Below are 9462 nucleotides of genomic sequence, written 5' to 3'. Positions count from 1 at the left end.
AATCCCACAATGCACTGCAAAAACGAGTGTACAACTGGTGCACGCTCAACGGCTAGAGAATGCCCATAATGCACCGTGAGAGTCACATGCCGAATGAATTCCCGCATCTCGCCAGAAGATTAATTCTTACTGTTAATTTAAGTTAATTTTTAAGTTAGATTAAGTTAATTTTTACAAAGCACTCATCCATGGCGTACAGTATAATGTACAACACGGGTATAAATTCATTGTAAATTGATTATTAGATAGTTTGATTAGGGTTTATACATAATTTCCGTGACAGAGGTCAAGATAAATCCTTTAATCTTACTACTGGAGCTGCTAGTTTGCTAGTTTCAAATGATTAATAAACAGCAAGCACAAACTATGCAGTAGCGGCATTCCTTCCGGTGCACTCAGTGTCCGAATTCACTACTCGTTTTCATTCACTCCTTCTAGTGAACTGAATTAGTGACCTAATGTAGGGAATAGTGAATGAGGGTATAGGGGGCGATTTCGGACACAGCCCAGGTGTTCCTTGATACCTTGTTTGACCCTGGGTGCGTCTCAATCAGCTCCCTAGCTCCCGAGCTCGTGAATCAGTTTATTGTGTACACAAATTCGGTCACTGGTACGTTCCCTAGCTCACTGCACATTGGGACAGTGATTACTCAATTTCCGGTGACATGACTATGTACGTCAACGGACAACACTGTAGAACGTCACCGCTGCTATTAATCAACATCAGGCAGGACCAAACTCTTTTTGATATTATTTTTATTCTCTTTAAACACATTCTTCTTTTACATATTCTTACAACATTTCAGCCGAATATTAATTATAAACGGTAACAATATGTGATCATTACCTGTCTAGCGATGTGTTTATGTTGAAATATACAACAACAAAAAAAAACGGTTTGTCTCTTGAAATCTTCTATCGCATGTCATTATATTTATCGAGCTTCGTGCTTCAGAAATGTGACGTAATTTCTGGTAAGGGAGCATAGTGAGCACCGATGCTCCCTAGTATTTACGGTGCATTGTGGGATTTTCAGGGAGCAAACGTTCCAGTCCACTGGAAGGATTTCGTGATTGAGTTCTCCAGGTGTTCCTTGTTACCTTGTTTGCCCTTGTGTCTACAGTATAAGCTCTAGTGTTTCCTGTCTTCCTTGTCAGGTCTTGTCCATTCATGGTCATCTCGTGTGTGTGTGCTCAGTTCTGTTTCCCCATATTTTGTTTCCTGGGTTTTTGATTTTGTATTTTGCTTATTATTATAATAAATCTTAATCTGCACTTGGATCCAGCTCTTCTTGGTTTCTGAGTTCATCGTGTGACACTGAGACCATTCCTTGCTAGGTTTGTTTACACCAAATCCATCTCTGGTTTTGTTTCAAAAAGCTCTATTTTTGTCTCATTTGACTATAGGGTCCAGTCCAGTTGAAAGTTCCAGCAATGTCTGGCAAACCATATAAATAAAACAAGAAAATACAAACACGGGGAGAAAACAAGGGTGTCGCCAAAACAAAGAAATAATCAAAACCAAACATTTTCCATAACTATTCCGTAACCAAACATTTAAGCTAACTAAAAAAGGAAAATGTGGAAACAAAACAGAAAACTTCAGCATACATGACGCCTTAATTACACTGACTAAAACCATACAATGGGTGTTTACACTACTTGAGTAGTGAGCCAGATCAGTGTCAGATTTCACTCAGTTCTGTGCCTTCAGTCAAGCCTTGAAAGTCTAGTCAGCGATGATTGATTGTTAATATGTTTGTCATGTGGTTCAGAGCCTTGACACATCTTTGGGTTTGTTCTTTGTTTATTGATATATACTGCACTGTTCATTACGTTTGAGAGACTAAACTGTTTCAGCGCTAAGACTTGGATCTTGTGTCAAGGGCAAGTTTGTGTAGACGGTCTAAGCGCTACACTTGTGTAACACTTGTTTCCACTCAGGGCCGTTTCTAGGCATAGGCAAGCTAGGCGGTCGCCTAGGGCGCCACCAGCTGAAGGGGCGCCAATGAGCGCACGTACTGGCACTTTTAGCAGGGTTGTGATAAAGAGTGGCACGGTCACCCTGAAATGTGACTGCCGCCCCCACTGGATCCCCCAACATTATTGGGCTAGAGTACTGTCAATCTGACGATGCCTGTATGCCACTAGATCAGAGTGCTGTCAACTGCTGCCTGATTGTTGCATGCAAAGTTTGCATTTGGAGCGCTCAACAACGCTGTTAGATCAGTGGGGGCTGTCAGTGCTTTGGCAAGGTAACACTTTTTTTTTTTGCCATGCAATAAAGCTAAGTTCAAAGGCCAATTTAAAATATTGGTACAGTAAATAGTGCACAAAATCAGTATTTTGTTTAGGCAGTATTTGTGGCACAGATTTTCCAAAAGGTGCGCGTTTTTTGCGCCAATGCATTGTTAAAGGGTCAGCGTGTCATGTAATATTCCCATATAAACTTTAACATCCAATTAAAAAATATTTGTATAGTAAAATTCGTTAATTCACGAGATCAATACATCCTTTATTAGACCGCTTTGTCGAGTTAAATGCATCCTTACGGAGGTGTCGAAATGCTGAATCAATTCATTCACTTCCAACAGCGCTTTATGGGAGCAGCGTCATAGAGAGCAGAGCGTGGTTTGTAGTTTGTAGTTTGGGGTAACAAAGGGGTTTTATAGGTTTGACTGAAATAATAATAACTGACACTTTAAATCAATGTTTCAAGAAACAACAACAAAAAAATTGAACAAAAAACAGATAAAGACAAAAAAGTAGCCATTGATAATATCTAAACAATATGTAGTAGTATAGTATATAGTATACAAATCAAAATGAAATAAAATTAATGTATGTGTGATTTATGTGTAAATGATGTGCACTGTCTTAGCCACTAGGGATTGTTACATAGGGCTTATACAGCATCTAGTGGCAACACAATGATATTACAGATACTAAATTGTGCAAAATGTTTATCTTAACAGTCAATTTACAAATAATGCATTCAGATTTGTGGAACTCAATGCACTGAATCTCCACAAATTAGTGTTGTTATTATGACAACCAATTTGAATGTGTCAAGCAACTGGTGTCTGAAAATAATTATATATATATAGGGCAATAGGGATTTCGCCTATGGCGTCAAATTGGCTAGAAACGGCCCTGTTTCCACTAGTAATTAGCCAGAGTGACAAACGTGATGTGTTGTGGTTAACCACTTAGTCATAATTCTGAGTTCTTTACTTGACTTTATGTTGCTTTTTTGCACCCCTTTATTTTGTACCATTCTGCTAGTTGTTGATCTTATAAGCCATTCACGAACAATTCTGTTGATAGTTGATCTTATAAGCAATTTGTAAACAATGGTAGATAGTTTCTTTAATGTAATTTTAAGAGAGCAGCAGCTGCAACAGTGGTGACCAGGGCAATGTGTTACAGCACACAGTTCATCGCAGCCTTCTGCGTATGGATCTATGTAGCTGACAACTCAGCCGGGTCCCCATGCTAATTGCACACCATCGCCAACAACACATGAAATGGGCCCAAGATTGGACTGTGGATGATTGGAAGAAAGTGGCCTGGTCTGACAAATCAAGACTCCTGGTGCATCACATCATCGGCTGAGCGCGGATACACCGATTGCCAACAGAGGCTATGGTACCTTGATGCACTGTTGGGCGAACACAGGCCAGCGGCGGCTGTGTTATGCTGTGGGTGATGTTTTCTTGGGACACTTTAGGCACCATTATCCCAAAAGCACAAACCCTGACATCTGTCAGGTATCTGAACATCGTTGTGGACTAAGAGCACCCATTCATGGCAACTGTGCTCCTTGCTAGTGATGGCCATTACCAACAGGATAATACACAATGCTACACTGCCAGAATCATCAAGGAGTGATTCGGAAACATGATGGTGAATTTCTGTTAATGCCTTGGCCTCCAAATTCACCCACTCAAACATTTGTGGTCTGACTTGGAAAAGCGGGATCGCACTACATCACCACCACCCCACAATGTACTGGAACTGGAGGACCTGCTGTTGACATTATGGTACCAGATACTCTTGGAGACCTATCACCACCTTGTTGAATCAATGCCTCGCCGCACACCTGCTGTTTTGTGGATAAAGGAGGTCCTACAGGTTATTAGATCATAATGTAATGGCTCATCAGTGTACTTTTCCCACCTGAGGACATATTATAAATAATTTGTTATTTTGACATTATTCCCATTCTGCTTACCATTGATCTAATATATACTAGTTGATTAAGGGCTTTAGGTCCAAAGGTGGGATTTTGTATTCATTGATTCTCTCCATAATTTTTCATCTGTGTCTGCTTGTTCATTTCCGATAATGCTGCTATATTCTGAAATCCAGCAGAAAATTATGCTGTGATTGTTTCCTCATAACTGATCTTTTTTTTACACTGCACTTAACCTGAGTTAATGTCTTTACATATATTTAAAATGCTACTTTTAAACCAGGCCCAAGCCAAAGTGATCCGCAAGAGCGAGACAAGCCAATACTTGAAAGCTGCATGTGGCGTTCATCCTATCAATGATACTGACACTGCTAATATAAATAGTTAACCTGAAGTTTACACATTGTTAAACCTTGAAACCTAGGACCAGTTGTTTAAAAGGTTTAATCTGGATTGATCTGGATTTGGAAATCCCATGTTTTGCTATCCAGAATGGTGGTTTCTGCTGGTTTTTCAAAGCAAAATTGGATTGGATCACAATGCTCCAGATACTCACCTTTTCAGATTACCAAATCTGGATTACTAGTGCTCTACAGAGCCCCTAAAGAGACATGTTGACGGAAAAAAATGTCAATGCTTTTGCATTTTCTCAGAAAAGTCTGGCATTGCATTCACACTTTTGACTGGTTCATCTCTGATGATTGTGCTAATGTAGAGTACAAACAGTGATAAAAACATCCTCATAAAGCACACTGTCTGTTGTTCAATTAATTTAAGCAGGGAACTGCGCCACCACCTGGTCATTTCTGACAAGTGGTGTCATTCTACTTTGCAACAGTAAAAATAACTGTAAACACCAATAATTCATAAAATGTTTGCAAATATATTTTCTGTAACAAATATATCTTTTGTTTTAAAATGTTTACATACAAATGCATACAAAAATAAATCACACCATGTATCAGAGGCATCTTGGTTTGTAATTGCAACAATCTAACATTTTTAACCCAAATAAAGTGGCTATATTGAAAATAAATATGTACATATATACAGATAAATTTTTTAGATACAAGTTGTGATCTCCAACTTTATGTCTTTGGTGTAACAACAATGAATGTCACCCCTTTAAGAAAAGGGGGGATTATGTCATGTGATGGTTGATCTGAGGGGTGCATGATAAATTCATTTTCTTATTAATTTTCATATATAGTGCTACATTTCTGACAATTTCATGCATAATTTTATTACAGTCTGTGTTGTTACACTGATAATTTGCTGACATATATCTCACATATTTGAATCTAAATTTTGCTATAGTCTTATTAATATTTAGAAAATGATCCCCTGATCTTAAAACTATCAATCATAATGGAAACCTCCATTTTAGAAAAGTTTACTGTCTCCTTTGCAGAAATAGTGGTAACACCACATACATGAGTAGTTAGCACCAGTGCTTATAAACACCACCAGTAACTAAAATTAATTAAATGCAATAAATTTATCATAAAAATGAACATTTTTACAAATTCTCTCTCGTTTGTCACTCCATGAAGAATGACCCACCTGTAACTGTTCTGGTATTGTATTATTTTGATCTAGCTGGCAAAGAGGCAAACCAAGTAATAAGTCAACACACAAAATCATTGCAGAGAGAATGCTGTTGCTGCACAGAAAAGTCAAGTCATTTCATATTTATTTTTATACTATACTGTTATTTCAAAGCTTTGAAGGGATGCAAAGCATTAGATTTCAATGGCAGTAGCCTTAAGTGCAGCCAAAAATTTAATTGAATACAACTGAATATCACTGAATACCCCAAAACATTTAAGTAGGGGATGGTGATGAGGAGATACAAAGAGAAGGAAGATTGTCCTGGACCTCCGCTGGAGACTGGGGCAAAGGCAGATGGATCCAGAGGAAACTTGAGACCGGGGCAGAGCCAGCAGAACTTCAACTGAAGGCCAGGGCGGAGCTGGAGAATCAGAAGGCCCAAACAAAGCAGGGAATCACCATGGCAGATCAGGAGACCACCGCAACAGAGTGGAGCGAAACAGGGGAGGCAGCGGAGCAGGAGACCTTGGGGAAAGCCAGCAGAGCAGGAAACAAGCCACAGGGAACCACCAGAGGAGGTGCCGATAGATTAGGGGATGCTGCAGTGGAAACAGCCAATGAACACTGGAGAGACAGACTCGGGCACAGCCTCCATCACTGTGGCTGATAGAGTAAACAGTTCTGTAGCTGGTGTACACAGGACTCACTGGGGAATCAGGAAAAACAGAGTTAGGGAAGTCCAACACATGAGGCCATGGTGGTATTGGAAGAGTGCAGAGTCTGGATGGAACCAGAGGAAGATCTGGTGAGTGTATTGAGATAAAGCTTGTAAAGTGATGGGTCTGAATGTTTTCAGTAAAAAAGGAGGAATTATTTTGGAAACGGTGGAGGGTATTGTCCAGATGAAGACAGAGAGTGGTAGGAATCTGGGGGAGATGTAACAGAAAAACAAAGGAGGAGCTGATAGATGAAGCAATCAGGATGGAGGCAGCAAATCCAAAGATTCTCATGTAACTGGCACAATTGAAGACCTGAACAAATCTGTTGAGATGGAAGACCTCAGAGAAGGAGATAGAGCAGGCGAATCAGGAGATCACTATGTAACCAGTGTATTGGCAGACCACAATGGATCATCCTCCAAGGCCATGGATAGACATGAAGCACTGGCTACCAGTAGCTGCTCGCATTAAATTCAAGGCATTAATGTTTGCCTACAAAACCACCACTGGCTCTGCACCCCTTTACCTAAATTCATTACTTTAGAGTTATGTGCCTCTAGAAGCTTGCGTTCGGCAAGTGAACGTCGCTTTATTGTGCCATCTCAAAGAGACACAAAATCACTTTCACAGACTTTTACATTAACTGTTCCCTCCTGGTGGAATGACCTGCCAAACTCTATCCCAGCAGTCCTTAACCATCTTCAAAAATCGGCTAAAAACACATCTGTTCCACCTTTATTTGACCCTCTAACTCTAGCACTCTCTATTCTAATTCTATTCTATATATATATATATATAACTTGCCCCTTTTAGACTTGCACTCTATTTGTTTTCTTTTTATTTATTGTACAATTATAATTCTGATTTTCTGATTAACAAAAGCAAAAAAGGCCTCTAACACTAGCTTGCTCTATTCTTTATCTATTCTATCTGTGTTCTTTTTATTTATTATATGATTTTTAAAAAACCTTGCTATGTGCACTGTGTCAAGCTAACTGAGACTTGTTATAGCACTTGTATATCATTGCTCTTTTGTTATTTTGATTGCTTCCATTGTCCTCATTTGTAAGTCGCTTTGGTTAAAAGTGTCTGCTAAATGTAATTATGTTACTATATATATATGTCAGGCTCAACAGGAAGGGACCCAAATGCGGAGTGAGTGAAACAAGATTTATTGAACTGGAATATAGAGCAGCAAGTCAGTAACTGTCTCTATGGCACAAGAAGAACCAGCAACCACAAGAAGAAAAACAGCACAATATAAAGGGAGGAAAGTACATGAGGGACAGGTGAGACCAATTACAGAAACGAGGACAAGACAAGGCCTAAACAAGTGGGCGTGACCAAGGGAAACAAGGAGGTGGGACCACAGGAACACATGGCAAGCATAAACGAAGACAAAACAATGTGTGCAAACACAAGACAAACAAAGAAACATTAAACAATGACAACACAGACAAAGCTGCCAGGGCAGAGCCCTGACATATATATATATATACTTATATATTAATTTATTTTTTGCATTTTTATATCAACATGGAACAAGATTATCCTATTAAAATCAATGTGATAAACGAGTTAGGTCAAAAGTAATCTAAAAGTAGTCTAAAATGTGTAATGCAGTGGATTACGTTAATAATTACATTTTTGTCATGTAATTTGGAATCAGTAACGGATTACAATTATCAAGTAATCTACCCAGCTCTGATTAATGATATTTATATTGTAGACCACACTTAGTTTTCTCGTTGCATTTGCACGTCTTTATCAGCAGAAGTCCCCGGCGAGCGGAGTATTGAGCGCTTCCAAACCAGTGTTGCCAGATTGGGTGGGTTCCCGTAATCCGTAATTTATAATCATATGAATTGCATAGGCTAATTGTTTAACAAACAAGCCCAAGTATGCATGTACTGCATTCAATCAGTCATCACAATGTTACTACACACACACACTGCAGAGGCGCTGGTGCTGATGTAAACGTCGACAGCCGCACTTATCACGAGGGCTCAGCAGACAGACGTTATGATTCATGAGTGACAAGTTTTTAGCGAGATAAGTTATAACCAGGGTTTGAAATTAACACCTGCCAACCCGCCAAATGCGGGTAAAAATCAGCTGTGGTGGGTAACGCTGTCAAATCACTAACCAATTTGACGGGTTACTTTTCGTAAGTTATGTTCACTCATTAATTTCTTTGGGAAGTTCATGCAAGCCAAATCTGTGCAGGCAACTCGTGAGACATCATGACATTATCGAGTATATTGCAAAAGCTAAACAAAACACACCTACAGAGGCGTGCATTACGCGACGAGATGAAGTCTGGTTAGAGTAGACCAACACAGGCTTTAGTGCGCGTGCGCATTTAGAGTGGTTCTTTCACTGCATGATTCAGTCTATTAATATGCATTAAGAATGATCACATAATTCAAGATAAGGGGGCAAAAAATGTATATATTTATATCAATTCATATAGTTAATCATATCACACGAAGAGTGCCGTTTCTTCTTAAAAAATCAGCATGGTTACAAATGTGATATTGATTTTATATAACAGTTTAATAAACAATAAGTTAATATCAAGAGACTTACGTTTTAGACACCATATTGGCTGTTTTTGCGCTATTTCGCCAACAAAAAACATTCCAAACACAGCCACAGTACTGTTTTGCATCTCTGAGCAACATGAAGGTGTTTCGTTCCTGAATGAATCAACCGTTTAAATGATTCGGTTCAATCGCAATGACTCACTTATTAACAGTGACTTGTTGCCACCTACTGGCGGTTTTAATTTCACATTTAAAGTCTCTTTTCATCTTTTAAATAATTTCAAATATCAGTATTCAACATTTCATGTTTAAATATCGAAACATTATTTATGCATTTGTAACTGCAGTTAAAGCATCCCATGTCCCTCTAAGCTGCATGAACATGTGTAAATACATCTAAATGCCACTTCATATGCAACTTCTGCAAACATGAATTTTATTGATACTGATTT

This window comes from Sinocyclocheilus grahami, unplaced genomic scaffold, assembly GCF_001515645.1.
Source record: "Sinocyclocheilus grahami isolate Dianchi unplaced genomic scaffold, SAMN03320097.WGS_v1.1 scaffold636.1, whole genome shotgun sequence".
NCBI lineage: Eukaryota > Metazoa > Chordata > Actinopteri > Cypriniformes > Cyprinidae > Sinocyclocheilus > Sinocyclocheilus grahami.
This window is presented reverse-complemented; position numbering follows the sequence as displayed.